Source organism: Equus przewalskii, chromosome 3, assembly GCF_037783145.1.
Source record: "Equus przewalskii isolate Varuska chromosome 3, EquPr2, whole genome shotgun sequence".
NCBI classification, from domain to species: domain Eukaryota; kingdom Metazoa; phylum Chordata; class Mammalia; order Perissodactyla; family Equidae; genus Equus; species Equus przewalskii.
The window spans coordinates 25,535,696-25,552,434 of record NC_091833.1 but is presented as its reverse complement, the minus strand read 5'-3'; the positions used below and the strand labels follow the sequence as shown (position 1 = coordinate 25,552,434).

The window sequence follows — 16,739 nt, the reverse complement described above, 5'->3', positions numbered from 1 at the left end:
ATCACTTAACCTTAGTTTATGTCATTTCAAAGTCATTGTCATTTCCTTCAACATGTCAGCCTTATCACAATGCCTGTTTTTTTCCATTGACTGGTCTGAGATTATTTACTTTTGGGATTAAAGTAGATATCTATTAATGTATATAGAATAATAGAAGTTGGCATTTTATTCAATAATTTGTATGTATTCAATAATTTAATTGAATAATAGAATACTAATTAGTAAAGAAGAAATGGAATTACCATATGGACCTGTGTTTTTGTATATATTCCAAACACCTTACTCTGATTTATAAGGCCCTAAATATTCCAAACTCCATCTTCCCCACCTTCAGTTCTGCCCCTCTCAGCACACCAGCTCCCTCTCCATTTCCCAAATATGCTAAGCTCGGGCCATCTCCAGCTTCCTTTCTGCTCATGTCTCTTCCTTTCTCTAGAATGATGTGGCCAAGTTTTCATGTGGTGGACTGGTCATATGACTGAGTGTTGGTTTAAATTCTAATTCCTTGAGGGACTTCCTATAACCATACTTTCTGAATAGCAGCCCAGTTAAACTATTCTCCATTATAGCATTCATCAAACATAATTGTGTTATAATATAAAATTTAAATTTTTATTTGTTCATTTGTTTATTGATTAGCCATATATATTTTTAATTTACCAACATAACAACCAAGCATAATAATATAACCAACCAACCAACCTCCATAGGATCATGGAGGGCACTCAGAAATATTTGTGAATAAATGAATGAATGAACATCTCATTAATCAAACCCAATCTTTTACTACAAATTGTTTATAAAATTTCACCCTACATTCTTGCTTTTCCTGAGCAAATACTCTAATCAGTTTTTGTGTCACCATTCACCCTAATAATCAGTGTGTCTAAAGCACATTTTAGGAAATGAAGCCAAAGCCATTCCCAGGACAGGACTCATCATGTCACCTTCAGTGGACGTGGAGGGGGATGGCATGGCATCATTGAATCTAGATGGTAGATGGCTCTGCATTGAAATAAAGCAATTTCCTGAAACTGAAATGCAAAGATCACTGAGAATATGTCTCTTTTAAAGAAATGAGAGAGTGAAACTGCCAGCTAAACATCTATCCCAACAGACAACTGCGACACAGAATGCTGGAAAGATTTCCTTTTTTACGAAACCATATGGGAAAGCCTGTACGAACAGCAAATAGTCTAAAAGCTGCAAAGCTACACAGCAAAAGTGACGGGACTAGGCTAAGCGGCCTTGTTTTTCTGTCCTCTCATTTCACTGTTTCCCTTTCCACTCTCCTCTATCATGTACCAGAACAGGGACTCTTCTTGCCTTTGTCTTCAGGGGCCTAAGTCTGCGATGATCATTTGCGGGCACACACACACAGGGCTTCCTGTGCATTTATAGTGGAAACACCGAACAACGGTTACTCCTTTTTCTTCCCCCCCAGTACATTGTAGACTTCTAGGGGAAACTAAAAAGATATTGTCACATGCCTTAACAACTAAGGCTGATAATTCTTCTGGCTCTATAAATGTTAGTCAAAAAGTTACACTGCAAGGCTATTTCTGTGTAATATTCTTATAAATATAGGGAAGAAATCCAGGCATTCTGGTGTCATTGATATTCTCTATAAACAGGTGCTGGAAAAGTATATACATACATCATACATAAATTCCTGGTCTGACAAACTTTGTTTCAACCTTTCTTCTTTATTTTCTTCAAACAGAGAAAACAGAAATCAGACTAGTTATATCAACTGATTACATTTATGACCTGTCTCTGAGGTTCAGAGATTAAGCACCTGCCATTTAGAGCTCATGAGTAAGAATGACAAATAACGGTAACATGTAAATATCCAGAAAGGCGTTTCATTTTAATCTTATATAAATATATAATACTTGGAGTAAAGCTGGACATAAATGCAATTATACTAAGGAAAATATATCTAAGAGAATTGTGGGGATTCAAAAATTTATTTTGAATTTTAATAAATATTGGTTCCTATCTATGTCATACTTGTGTTTAAAAGTAATATTGACGTATTCATTTATCTCATTAATGGACTCTTGTCTTTGTTCTCATGATGATTCAGGGAACATAAAATCTGATCTGCCCTCATGGAGTGTATTCACAGACTAATTGTGCAATCCCAACGTTACAAATGCGAGGAGTAAAGATGCATCCTGCATTCAACTTTGACATAATCAGGCCTACACAGAGGTTCCTATCATGCGGACAGTCTCAGATACGCTTTAATTCTGGCACATAGAAGGAGATGAGTAAATACAATTTCAGGCAACCCTACAAGTCACAGTCTGAATGTGATTTACGGGATGTGAATTGCTGTCCCAGAGTGACTAATGGGAAAAGCCAAAGGAATCCAAACTCTGCTCCAGGGTCTCTGCTGAAACGCCAGCTCACAGCCTCATCTCTAATTGTTCACCTGATGCCCATGTGTGATGCTCTCCACGTGGTCTGCAGGGAAATTTTAGGGCTTTCCTATTGGATATTTAAAACTTAGACTTTCCTAAATAAGAAAAAAATAATTCCAACTTTTTCCCCATTGGCGCTCATAAGTATAATTTCTAATTGTGGTGACTTGGTATTCTCCAGAGAAAATACACCGACTCTCATCCTAGCATTACACCGTGGAAAAAGCACCGAGTCTGAAGTCAGTAGACGAGAATTCCTATTTTAGCCCCAACACGGTTTCTGGCCATAGGCAAGTCACATCTCTTCTCTGAGTTTCAGCTTTCTTTATCCCTAAAACGGTAGAGTTAAAATATATCCGTACTATATGCAAAAAAAGTATAATATCATTTAAATAGGTTGAGATAACATAAAGATTTGTATTATTTACCCTACACAACCCCTAAAATAACAAAACAAATCATTATAGCAAATAAACCAACAATGGAGATAACATGGAATAAAGAAATACACAGTCCAAAAGAAGTTACGAAAAGAGGAAAAAATGAGCAAATACCAGGTGAGAGTATAAAAATAACAAAGCATAAGATGGTGAATTTAAACTCAACCATAAAAATGACCACATTAAATGCAGATAGTCTGAACTGCTATTGAGGACAGAGACTGTCCGATTGGACAACAAAGCAAGACGCAACTTCAGGGTGCTGACAAGGAACTCACATTAAACATAAAGACAGAAAAAATGTAAAATTAAAAGTATGGAAAAGGATATCAAAGTGGACTTTAGAGAAAAGAATATACCAGGGACAAAGAAGGTCATTTCATAATGACAAAGCAGTCATAACGAAAAATTCACCAAGAGTACATAACCCTAGATCTTTATCCAACTAATAAGAGAGCTTCAAAATACATGAAGATAAGACTAACAGAACTGCAAATAGACAAACCCACAATTACAGTCAAATATTTAAACACTCCTCTCCCAATAATTGATAGAAAAAGTACACAGAAAACCAGAAAGGTTATGAAAGACTTGAACAGTTTAACCAACATGACCTAACTGACATTTATAGAACATTGCACCAAAAATAGCATAATACACTTTATCTCAAATGCACGTCTATAGAGGAGTCTATGAAATCCACAAAAAAACCTCTTAGAACCTTAAGTTTAGCAAAGTTGACACAAGATCAACATACACAAATAAATTATATTTCTCCATACAAGAAACGAATGATTTGACATTGAAATTAAAAATAATATAATTTATAATAACAACAAAAATATGTAATACTTGGGGCTAAAACTGACACAGATGCCATTAGTCATCAGGAAAGAAAAGGGAAGAGCAAGTGAAAAGGTCCTGAGGCAGGAGCATTGTCAGCCTCAGGGAGGTAACTGGAGCTGAGGGAAGAGGCTCGCTAGAGAGCATTAAGCCCAGGTTATAAGTGGAAGCTGGGGGGGCTTGAGACAGAATCTAATCACAATATAGTAGCCAGAAAAAGATTAGTGGAGGCATCTAGTCTAGGAACCTCCAGACTACATATTCATAAGGACTTTATTCTGCTTCCTTCCTCAAGACGCACGCCATGTGGAAAGAGTCTGTGCCCTACAATTTTGACTTGAGAACTTAGCATGAATCCTCACGGCACTGTTATTGGTTAAAAGACTTTGAACAAGGGCTGGCCCCGTGGCCGAGTGGTTAAGTTCGCACACTCCGCTGCAGGAGGCCCAGTGTTTCGTTGGTTCGAATCCTGGGCGCGGACATGGCACTGCTCATCAGACCACGCTGAGGCAGCGTCCCACATGCCACAACTAGAAGAACCCACAACGAAGAATACACAACTATGTACCGGGGGGCGTTGGGGAGAAAAAGGAAAAAATAAAATCTTTAAAAAAAAAAAAAAAAAAAAAAGACTTTGAACAAGTGACTTAATTCCTCCCATCTCAATTTCACTCTGTGTCAACCAGGGAGTGCGAGAAATACCTGCCACTGTTGTCACAGAGATGAAAGCAGGGTTTGGCACAGATTTTGACACGAGGCTCAGGATAACATACAACAGACAAACACTGATGATTATCGCTGTTAGGTTTGAAAGAACAGGCCATAGCAATAAAGTTATATGAATTCATATTGGCTGTAAATTATTTATGGAATCTTTATAATTTTTTGATAAAAATATTCTGTTAGGTTGGCCTCTGGTTAAATTGGTCTGTTAAATTAGTCTTCCCATAGATGACAAAGCTACCATTCTACTTCAGTTTTCTGAGAACGTGACAGACAGAGGTAATTTGAAAAATCAAGGAAAAGGGAAATGTGTCAGCAGAGTCCGGAGTTCCAGTGGAGGCCAGAGGTCAGCAATTAAAGGGAGACGGGACAGGATGGCCCAGGTCTTTTCTTCAGCCACAATGAGCTGCTCATCACAGACCCAGAGTAGGTGGAACATTTTATTCAACCAAGAGGGGTATTGCCCAGTGACTACAATGGGGTTAGAAGCGACAAGGGAGTTGAGAGTCTACCAGAGTATAATTCTACCCAAGGACTGTGGAAATAAACCACATGAGAGAAAGGAGAACAGGAGGAGAGTGTGGACAGCAAAAGGGTGCTGAGCGCCCTGGACAGAGACGCTGAGGGGGCGGGTCTGGAGGGAGTGGAGGCAGCAGAGGAGTGAGCTGGCCGTCCATAGGAGAGGGGGCAGGCCGACTGAAGAGACAGCACAATCACCGCAATAACAAACTCTCGGTGCTTCTTTTGGGACAGGACGGTGGAGATAAGATGAAAACAAGGTATCTGTGAGATAGGAAGACCGAACATTGGATGGAACGTCACAAAGACGACAAAATCACCGTGAAAAAATGTCACGTTAGCTGGCGGGGAGAAATTCATTAAGCCAAGTGCTAGGAGTCAGAAAATTGTAAATGAATGCAGGGTGTTTCAAGTCAGAAGGCGGGTGTTTTAAAGGACCTGGCAGGGTGGAGATTTGAACAGTCCCATCAAAGAAAAACAACAGGATTTCACAAACTCGAAAGGAAACTCCTTCTCCATTTATCTGAGGGCCTTGGGCACACATGTAACTGCAAAAGTAAATGTGTTAAATAAAAGAAGGAAAACATCCTTTCTCAGATAAAAAAAAAAAATCTCATTACCTTTCCTCACCAAGGTAGAAAACAAAATTGGAAGTTGAAATTTTAAGTTGGTTTGCCGAGCACAGTATGGCAAGAAATGTGGAAGAAAAAGGCAGACAGAACAAGGCTTTCTGTGACACAGGTTCTGGGAACAAGGAGGATCCGGCCATCCTTGTGGTTGCGCTCCTCCAGCGAGGCCCCTGCGGACCCTAGGGACACCTGCCAGCTCCTCTGCCGCCACTCCGGAGAGGGCTCTGAGGCCGCGGCCCTGCCCACGCCAAGGATGCGAACTCCCCGGGCGTGAAGCACACTGACCTAGGGACCACATGCGCTCCTTCTCCGTGTCAGTAGCAAAACTATCTTATTGAGCAAACCCCATCTGTGTCTGTTTTATCAGCCTGTCCTGGAAAGATTGTGCAAATACTGTACCGTCTCATGAGAAAATAGATGCTTGACAATTTGGGAAAACGCTTTAACTTTTAAATTGAGCGGCTGCCTAAGGGGTTCCTTGATCCTCAGTGCCACTGTGTGAATTCCCAGGAGCTCCTCTCCCCGTGCCCCTCTCTGAGAGAGAGAAGCAGAATCTTCATGATGCAAAGGGTGAGTCCCGTGCTTGGGTCAGGAAAGACGCTGTAACAAGACGTCTAAGAGAGGAAAAGAAGCAATTGTACAGTCATGCGCATTCAAGCTGCTATAACAAAACACCACAGACTGGCAGGCTGATAAACTCCAGAGGTGCATTTCTCACAGTTCTGGAGGCTGAAGTCTGAGATCAGGGTGCCAGCAATGGTCCGGTTCTGGTGAGAGCCATCTTCCAGGCTGCAGACAGCTCACTTCCTGCAGTGTCCTCACATGGTGGAGGGGGCCAGGGAACTCTCTGGAGTCTCCTTTAGAAGGGCACTCATCCCATTCTGAGGGCTCCACCTTCATGACCTAATCCCCCAAAGGCCCCACCTCCTAATACCATCACCTTAGGGGTTAGGTTTCAACATATGGATTGTAGGGGGATGCAAACTTTCAGACCATAGCAGACATAAAGGCTGGAAATTATAAATTCTTTTAAGTAATGATACCAATATCATTTTATGTGACTTAAAAGATTGTTGAGGGGCTGGCCCAGTGGCTGAGTGGTTAAGTTCATGCACTCTGCTTTGGTGGCCCAGGGTTCACAAGTTCGGATCCTGGGTGTGGACCTACACACTGCTCATCAAGCCATGCTGAGGCAGTGTCCCACACAGAAGAACTAGAAACGTACAACTAGGATATACAACTATATACTGGGGAAGCTTTGGGGAGAAAAAAAAAGACGAAGATTGCCAACAGATGTTAGCTCAGGGCCAATCTTCCTCACTGAAAAAGAAAAAAAGCATACCTTAAAAAAAGACTATTAACTAAGACAGAAAAATATGATTTGAGGGTGATGGTCAATGTCTACATTTGATTTTTTTCTAAAGTTTAAATACATAGGCAATTTTACTGATGAATTATTCTCACAGCCAATTATTAGGAATGGTAAGACAAAGTCTTCATGAGCCCATGTCCACCACTCTCAGAACTGGTTCCTTGAAATTTTGTGAGAGTTTGTGTTTTAAGGTGGGTCTAGTATTACACTCTGGTTATGACTCTCCATTGCTATGTTTTGCCTTAAATCTTACTCCTCTCATTTTGGTGAAGGACACTTTTATGTAACAAAGCACAGACAGCTGGAAAGTCCCAGTTCCCAAAACTGAGCCAAGGCTGTTTAATGACCTCAAAATCTGCAGAGACTCTAGCCAGACCTGAAGCCGCTGACACCCTGCAGGAGCTCTGACACCACACAAGACGGTGAACCGTCGTCAGAGACATCACCACTCCGAACCCAAGAACAGTGGAAATCCTCAGAAGAGAGCTTTGTCTAAGGTGGGTCCCGGGCCAAAACAAGACTTGAGCAGAAAGCAGAGATGAGCTGAATCTATGCACCCAAGAGAGACAATCAATTCTTTCCAGCAGCGCAAATAGTCAGACAAGCATCTTCTGACACCTTGAGTAGGTTTCAGTTACCTCCTCAACTCTGATAACGGAGGGAGTGACTGAGTCTTTAAAGAATATCGGTGTCAACTCCCAACCTCAACACTAGGCTGTAAGGTGTCCCCTGGCTCATGGCTCAGAGTTCATAACAAGCAGTTTACACAAGCACTCAGATAACATGCATGAGTTACCTATGTGCATATACTTCCTATGCAATGGCTCAGTATTGGGAAGCCAATGTACTAGGAATGTCTTCAAAGACACATGGAGAAAAACATTGACTTAGTTTCCCAGAACTGCGGCTGCCAGTTATATCTGATAATCAGAGAGACACCTCTTGACCCACAAAATCATGTACGTATGCAGGATGCTAATCTGCCAAGAGGAAGTTGTGATCCCACATTCTAAATGGCGCATATTGAAGAACATTTAGAGCAGGCCTTTATTGGAACAGGATAAACAGCAAAACACTAAAGGAGAACTAAACTCTCAGAAGTGACTAGATTGTTGTGGAAAATCTCTGGACTTCTAACATCACTAAAAGACAAAATATTTTTTATACAATATTTGTTATTAACTAATATTGATGCTTCCCTGAAAAATTTGTCTTTTCTTCTAAATAAATGAATAAATAAATCATGCTTTTCTGACTTACCAATATTTATAGAACCATCAGGAATTATTTAGCAGAGTCCACTTCCTTTCTAGATGATGGGAAATTTTAAAACTGGCTCACTCATGTCAGGTCATATATATCGAGATGTAATTGCTTTGCTACAATCCCACTGATGTAAAAATCTACTTCCAGTTCCTCTTTTTATTACAAAAAATAGTTGTTATTAGGAATGATAAAAATATCAGGTGTCACTGAAAGATGGATAGAATAGATGTTCTCTGACAAAAATATAAGCAATGGGGTACTGTGATTAAAAACAAAACTAAAAAAAATCCACTGCATCAGAATGTCCCTTGCACAAAGAAAAACATAAACCTATGTTATCATCGTGTGACAGTTGAAAAGAAACACTAAAATGATTAATGAGTGGCTGAGACAGGAAACAGAAAATTTAGTATTTATCAAGAAAAATATTACTATCTCAATTGTTTCTTTTTCTTTTTTAGCAGAACAGTATCTTCAAATAAAATCTTCTATGGCAATCTATGAAATCTTCTATGAGATGGGTAGAAATGCCCTGTCTGAATGTGGGGAGGGGTAGCGGTGGTTGAAGGAGCTGGATTTCTGGATACCAGACCTCCCCCTTATCCCTCTAAGGTTACCCCGAAAACAATTCAAGTTTTTAAACACAATTCTATGATAAGGATAATAGATGGAACATTCAAGGTGGGAAAAGTATCTTCAATGTCCTTCCATATCTATTTATGTAATCTTGTCTCTTATTGCCTTATCTATCTTATTGTCTCTCAATAGTGCTTTCAGGCTGCTCACGTCCACCAATATATTGCCTCTGTACCTGCTCATTCCACAAGCCAGATATTACGAAGGAGATCTTTTGCAATTCCTTTCACTTCAATTAAAGCTTCCTGGATGGCTATGTGCTGCAAGATAATGTGTTCAACACCACGGAAGCAAAGTATAAGAACCAGACACCATGTAGTCCACTCCATCTGACCTGAGGCCAGGCCCACTACTTTTCACTTCCCTCTATCACCTCCATAAGAGGAAAGGATATTCTCTAATAATAATAGTAACACCTATTATTTAATGGGAATCTAACTCGTATACTGCTGGTGAAAGTGCAAATGAGTACAATCACTTTGGCAAAACCCTTGGACAGTGTTGACTAATGCTGAATATATGCATAACCTCTGATCCAGAAACTCTACTCTTAGGGTTGTGTGTGTGTGTGTGTGTGTGTGTGTGTGTATCTTCAAAATAAATGCATGGATACAGTCAAAAGGGACCTGTCCAGAATGTTGATATATGCACTGATTGTAACAGGCAAAAAAAAAAAAATACAAACCAAGATGCAAACCAACGGTCCATAAACAGTATAATTAGTAACTAGATTGTCACATATTCATACCATGGAATACTCTCCAGAAATGAAAAGACAAACGACAATTACTTACAATAACAAGGATTAATCACACAAACATAATGTTGAATGAAGGCAGCCAGATACCCCCCACCTCCACCCTGCACCACCACCATCAAAGTAAGGCAAAACCGATCGATGACATTTGAAGTCAAGATACTAGTTACCCAGTCTCTATACTGAAAGGAGTCATAGAGTATTTCTGGTGTCCTGGTCATGATTTGTTTATTCATCTGACAGTTGATCACTCTGGTTTCATTTGTGAAAATTCACTGAGCTATAATAGTTATGATGTCTGCATTTTTCTGTATGCACGTTATACTTCAATAACATTTTCCCCCCAAAAGAAGGAAATAATCAATATAATTCACTACTTAACAAAATAATGGAGAAAATAAAATATTCCCATTGTTGCAGAAAAAGCAATCTATAAAATTCAGCCTTCATTAATGAAAACTTTCTTACCAAAGGTGGAATAAAAGGGAACTTCATTCATCTGATAAAAAATATAAGAATCTTCCAGAAAACGTCATATTTTGTTGTGAAATACTGAAAGCTTTCCCTTGAGATCAGGAATAAGACAAGGAGGGCTGCTATCATCAGTTCTCCCCGACATTTTACTGAAAGTCCTGTGCAATGCAATAAGGCAAGCTTAGGAAATGAAGAAATAAGACTGCCATCATTCATAGATGACTTGGTACACATAGAACATCCAAATGAATGAAGAGAGAAGCTATTAAAAGGACATGTGAGTTTAGCAAGGTCATTGGATAGAGAGTAAATATAGCAAAAATCAATTTTGTTTCTAGATATGCACAATAAAAAAAGAAAATATAGAAATACAAAGAAGAAAAATACATCCAAATTTCAGCTTTGATCCATTACAAAGCCACTCAAGAACTTCATAGAGAACATTTCAAACCACTATTTTAAGAAATGAGAAAATATTTAAGAAGTCCTCAAAGACTATCAGGACTTCCTGGTCCTGATCCAGGACTTTAAGTGTTGACCAAAGCATTTTAGACTCTTTTTCCGAGTTTCATTTAGAAGTAGAAATGATTCAATGCCATATAGCTCCACTTTAGAATTAATAAAATATAGTCTACTTGGGTTTTCTTGTGAGGAAGATTGGTCCTGAGCTAATATCTGTTGCCAGTCTTCCTCTTTTTGCTTGAGGCTTGATGAGCAGTGCCAGGTCTGTGCCTAGGATCCAAACCTGCGAACCCCAGGCCGCAGAAGTGGAGTGCACGAACTTAACTGGTACCCCACCAGGCCAGCCTCTACTTCTTTCTTTTTAGTAACCAAATGACTTTCAGCTTCTTATAAAACACTAAACTTTCCATTTTAAGAAGGGAAAAAAGATAATGCCATAAGGGAAAATGGATAATGCCATAATTGGAACTATTGAAAATAATGGATCTCCAATTCTAAAATGCATTTTAGAATTTCAGAAAAGCTTGTGTTTGAGCATCATTGCTGTAGCCTTTGAAGGGCTGGGGCTCTGGATGAAGGGCCAGGCATCTGGATGATTGGGAATATCCAGTCATCATTTGCGGCCACTCTCGATAAATGACATTGCCTTGAACTTCAGGCATCTTGTAAGCATGCATTTATTCAACACATATTGTTTGTGCTCATCAGTGACAGGCACTGTATTAGGAACTAAAGATATAATTGTGAGTCTGGTCTTCTCTAGAATCCCCCCTCTCTGCCCCTCCCTTTTAACTTATTCTTTCTCCCTCTCTCTTATATTTCAACTTCCAAAAAGGGCTCTGTTGTCACACTGCAGTGTTGTTTAACCACTGACATCCCTCACGAGTTTCTATGCTTTGCTTCCAGATTAAATAAGATACTCAAATTTGGCTTCCACTAATAATCTGAAGGAATTACCAAAGACAGGAAGAGACTCATTCCAAAACATTAAAATTGTGATAGAGCAGGTACCATTTCATTTTAATGGATTATTTGGTGGCTAAACACACACCCTCATGATATACATTATGACTAATTACTACAGATCACACTATGTCTTAGATACAGAAGTTTTCCCAGATACAATTTTCTCATACTGATTATCAAAAGGTAATTTGATAAGACTTGGAATTTTTATCTTAAAATATTGAATTTAAAGGCTCCATAAAGCAATGAATTGGGGATCTATTAAGTTTCAGCTTACAGTATTAAATAATTAAATTTACTTTTTAGAAATTTGTCTTCCTAAATGTAACACAACACAGAAGACGGTGATTAAGACGTGATTCAAGATATGTCTCAGCTTCCCGTAAATCTCCTTTTGATAATTATATATAAACTTTACAAACAAACAAAAAAAGGAAACAGCAGCTACTATTCTTGGAAATATCATTTCTTCTGTTTTCCTTACTTTGCATAAAACTTTTTCCAAATTTGTTTGTTTGTTTGTTTCTATCATGGCCATTCTGATGTCTTACTGGTGTTTTGCAGGGTTGCTATCGCAAGAGATTGATTTTTTTTCATTAAAATATCTGTCCATGTTTTTGCTGCTCTTTCTTATTTTTAGTGCATAAAAAAATTGTTTATTGATTCTAAAGTAAAAAAATGCATAATTTGACTTAATTCCTCATTTCTAAGATTTAGGATGTAATAAACTCTGGATAATCTAAAAGTAGTGTAATCTTATGACTTAGATTAGAATTGTTGAACTTGGAAATCTAAAATGTGCGTATGTTTTAGGATCTCTGAGGAGGATGGATGATAATACTTCCCCCTCCCTAAATACGCTTTTGAATATTGACTTACAATCACCAAGGGTTTTGAAGAGTTAAGAAACTTGATGATATTTATTTCTTTACAATATTTCTAATAAAAATAAACTAAAACCTTGTTGTACCTTGTTTGGTTCTTTTTCTAAGAAAATGAATTCAGAGTCCATCTGTAGTGGGTTCAATACACAAAATTCATGTCTACTCAGAAAATCAGAATGTAGCTTTGTTTGGAAATAAAGTCTTTTCAGATTTAATTAGTTAAGGATTGAAAGAAGATCCTGCTAGATTAGGGTGGGTTCTAAATCCAATGAGAACGTCCTTAGAAGAGGAGAAAAGGCTGCAGAGAAGCCCAGGGAAGAAGGCCGTGTGAAGGTGGAGGCAGAGGTCGGAGTGATGTGTCCACAAGCCAAGACACAGCAAGGATTTGCTACAACCCCCAGAGGCAGAGAGAGAAGCTGGGGACAGTCCCTCCCTCAGAGCCCCCAGAAGACACTCACCCTGTCAGCGCCTTCATGTCAGACGTCCAGCCTCCAGAACTGCGGATGGATACATTTCTGGGGCCTGAAGCCGCCCAGTTCGTGGTATTTTGTTCCAGCAGGCCTGGGAAGCTCGCCCACCATCACCTACAGGAAAGAATATTTGTTTACTAATAAAAACCATTTTCTTCATAAAGCCAAATGCCCCTTGGTTCCAGTGTCTCCTGAAATAAGTAATGTAGATTTTTCTACGGTGACTCTGGCAGTTGTGAGGAAGCAGAATCATTTATAGTATTTAGATTAACTTGCTGCTTTCCATTTGCAATTGCAAACAAAACAGCTAATTTGTGGTTGGTTTTATTTGAGGTATAGAGGCTCCTTCTAAATTTCTCTCCAGACTTCGATTTATTTTCTTATATTTTTATTCAACTGTTCTTCCTTTCTCAAAACAATTGAATTACAAACTCACTGAGAGCAGAAATCATGGCTGTGTGCATTGAGTTGATTACCTGTTGGACTGAACAATTGAAATACCATCCACTGCCTTTTTATCAATCCAAACCCCTGAAATGCATCACATTGTTCCACTTATCTCTAACTTCCTGAACATTCTACGTGTAACAAAACCCTGAAGAGAAACTTTTCTAGGGCTAAGAAAGAGAAAAATAACAATACTTTCTGTGAAGTTTTTAAATGTTGTGAGTGCAGGGCAACTTGCTGTCAGGCTCGGTGACCCACGTCTTAAATGCTTGCTTTCTCAGATTGAGTTTGCCCTTCATCTTGTCAATCATACCGCCATTATCCTACACAGGATGCAATGCATCCCTGGCAATCTTCTCATCTTTTTACTTGCCTCTCCAATCTCACACAGCCCTTCCTTTTTATTTAAAGTCATATCAAGTTCACTTTTTTCCTGAAACTCATCTTCAGCAAAAATCAAAGTCATAATTCTCCAGAGAAATAATAATAAAGAATACATTATGGCCCCAAATTTAATATTTTGAATCGGCTCATTTGTACAGCAGTTATGTAAACACAAGACCGTTTCTTTCTTGACCACTTCATTGTGCTCAGGGCTGAGAGACTGAGTATACAAACGGACGAGAGCCATGACACACATGAGAACAGAACTGACCCACAACCCGCAGCAACTAACATCTGCGGGAAGCCCACCTGCAAACCCCCAACATGCAGCAACCAGTCCAGGACGCCTAACAACTACTCCTCTAGCGACTGGCCCAAAATGGCCGGCACTTCATTAATAACTGACAGGCTCCCTAATTTTTGCCCGGACTTCCAACTTAGGACCAGCAGGAGAAAGGCTCACTCCATGCAGCAGCAGGATGCGCCCCTAACCCATCACACAGGATGTCTATTTGGGTTAGCCCAGGGACAGCTTCCCCCAACAGCCTCCAGTCAGGCCACACCTGAAGTCTCTCTTTTCCGCACTGTAAAGCTTTCCTTCTCCGCTGCCTGCCTTTGAGTTTCTGCCAAATGCAAATCATGGTGGCTCTTGCCATAGCAGACTCTGAAGAAATAGCTTCTGCTTGCTCTCATTTGGGTGGTCTGCATTGTTTCCACAGGGTGGTGAGAAGCACTGTTTTCTGCTTGATTGGCACTTGAAAAAGAGGTTTCAGTGTGACTGTTCCAGGAGCAGAAACGTAGATTCTGCTCCTGCTGTGCTCAGGGGCTGGTTCTTCTCAGTAACTTGGGCCTTTGCAATAATTTGTCCTGTTTTTCAACATACTCTGTGCTCATAATCCAACTTTATAAATATCTGTGCAGGGGCAACTTGGTTCCTCGGATGTGGGATGTGTTCTCTAACACGTGATTCATTTTATTAGGTTCTCTCTTATAATACTTGTTTTTATTTTTATTTCTACTCTTCCATGTGGCTTCCAACGTATAAATGCCAGTATGCTATAAACTGAAAGGGAATCGCATAAGGGCTGACTTCTTATTTTCAGTTTGTGCCATGTATACAAGGAAAACTGAGGAATTATTTTGCATGATCCTCTGTTGTCTTTGCCTTACAGTATACAAATCGATACTTTAAAATTTTTTTAAAAAACTGAAAAATGGTAAGTGCTAATGTTGTAAGGGGAGCTGTAATCCCAGGAAGCAGAGTGAGGGGAAAGTGGCGAGAGGCCGGGACTGTTGGGAAGCAAAGACCACGTAGTGCGCTCCTCAGGTGGCCGCTGCTTCACAAAGAGAAACAGCTGGTCATCAGCCACACAGGACATCGCTGGACTGTGCACAGCAACTCCCGACTTCAGACCAGCACATCAGAGGACGGAGAACATGTATGTCCAGCCTCTTCTCATCTCCTGTCTCTCATTGGTCCAAGTTTGCCCCACTAAGAGTTGACTCCTCCTGGTTTCCAGCTTGTATCACCTGAGCTTTTCAGATCCCCACTGGTGATGATGACATGGCACAATCTGCCATGGCGCTTCATTCTTGCCCAGCGTGGGGGAAGGAACCAGAGCCTCATGGGTCCACCAGGTGGGGGCTGCCTGCCGGAGCTCCTGTGTCTCCCATCCAGTGGTGACACAGGAGTCCTTCCAGATGCCAGCAATGACCCTGGAGGAGGACAAGATCGCCTGTGCTGCAACTAGATGATGTGGCAGTGGCCATGGTTTGGAGGTGGCAGCAAAAGCCGGGACTCTATCCATGAACAAGTAGCCAAAAGCCTAAGATACAAAGAGGCCAAGAGAAATGTGACCCATCTAAGTTCAATATGGAAGACTCTGACCAATGAAGCATCAACACAGTGAAGCATCTGGAAAAAATAAATAATTCTGCCAAAAGTGGAAATAGAAAGCTATAGTTCCCCAGAATTTCCCTTATCGAAATATACAGCCACCTGTCCTCCCAACAGAGTGAGCAGAACACAGTCATAATGTTTAGTAGCGGTGACCCCACCATTTGTCTTCAGCTGGTGTCAGTACAGAGAAGTGACAGTGAGAATTAAATTAATCCCCCCCGAGATTAAGGATTTAAGTTAGGCTGACCAGGACTAAGACAAAATAGAATATAAGAGAATATAAGACAAAAGAGAATATAAGATCATTTTTATGCCTGAAAGTAGTTAGTTTGAGGGAAAAGATTACTAATGCCTTTGATTATATAAACATTCCTACATACACAAGGAAAGAGCATTAATTTAGGGAAAAGCCATGCTATATGAGATGCCACAATGCTTTCAACTGCTTAACTGCGTAAGAAAATATTAATATCATTTTAATTAATAGGTATTTGTGTTACAAGAACTTAGAAAATTTCCATTGAAAAATGATTACAAATTGTGTGTATGTGTCAGCCTCTGAATTATGAATGAATCCGGTCCTGGGCCACACATGGTCCTATAAGACTGTAATCCTCAAAAGTGGTCCTGGAGCATGTTAATATGAGCTCATATAGGTGAGACATTAGAGCCAATACATGTAGGATATGCAAATACTTGGATATTAGATTACTTTTCCCTCTGTATTTCTGTGATCCCTATAGCAGTAGCACAGCAATGAGCTCCCTGTTTGTGTGCAATACAGTCTCAGATGTGAGAGGACACTGATGCAGCTTGTCCTCCTCCCCAGCTGCCCAGGCAGGGCCCTCCTCTCACTCTCTCACAGGTTGCCTTCTTCACACTACATCATTTACTTAATAGTAAAACATTCCCAGAGACAGGACCACTAGTCAGTCAAGAAGTCAGTCAAGAGCAGTCTTGCGCCTCTGTTAAATCCCCAAGCTGGATGCCAGCACTGATTAATGAATGATTGATTGATTGGCTATGCAACAGGATGTAACGGAAATCACAGTGGACTTGGAGTTCAAAGATGTGGTTTAAAATGCTGAGCGTGCGAGTTTCAGCCCTGTGATGTGGAGAAAGCAATTTTACCTCTCTA

At 40.0% G+C, this 16,739-nt stretch overlaps 1 protein-coding gene across 1 annotated transcript in view; it reads right to left on the bottom strand.

Annotated features, from left to right (window-relative positions):
• The window catches only part of SYCE1L (synaptonemal complex central element protein 1 like), a 120,441-nt gene that overhangs the window by 83,344 nt on the left and 20,358 nt on the right, over positions 1–16,739 (bottom strand). Inside the window, exon 11 of the transcript XR_011538550.1 lies at positions 12,859–12,984. The gene's annotated coding sequence lies outside the window, so the exon portion shown is untranslated. The remainder of the gene's footprint in view (positions 1–12,858; positions 12,985–16,739) is intronic.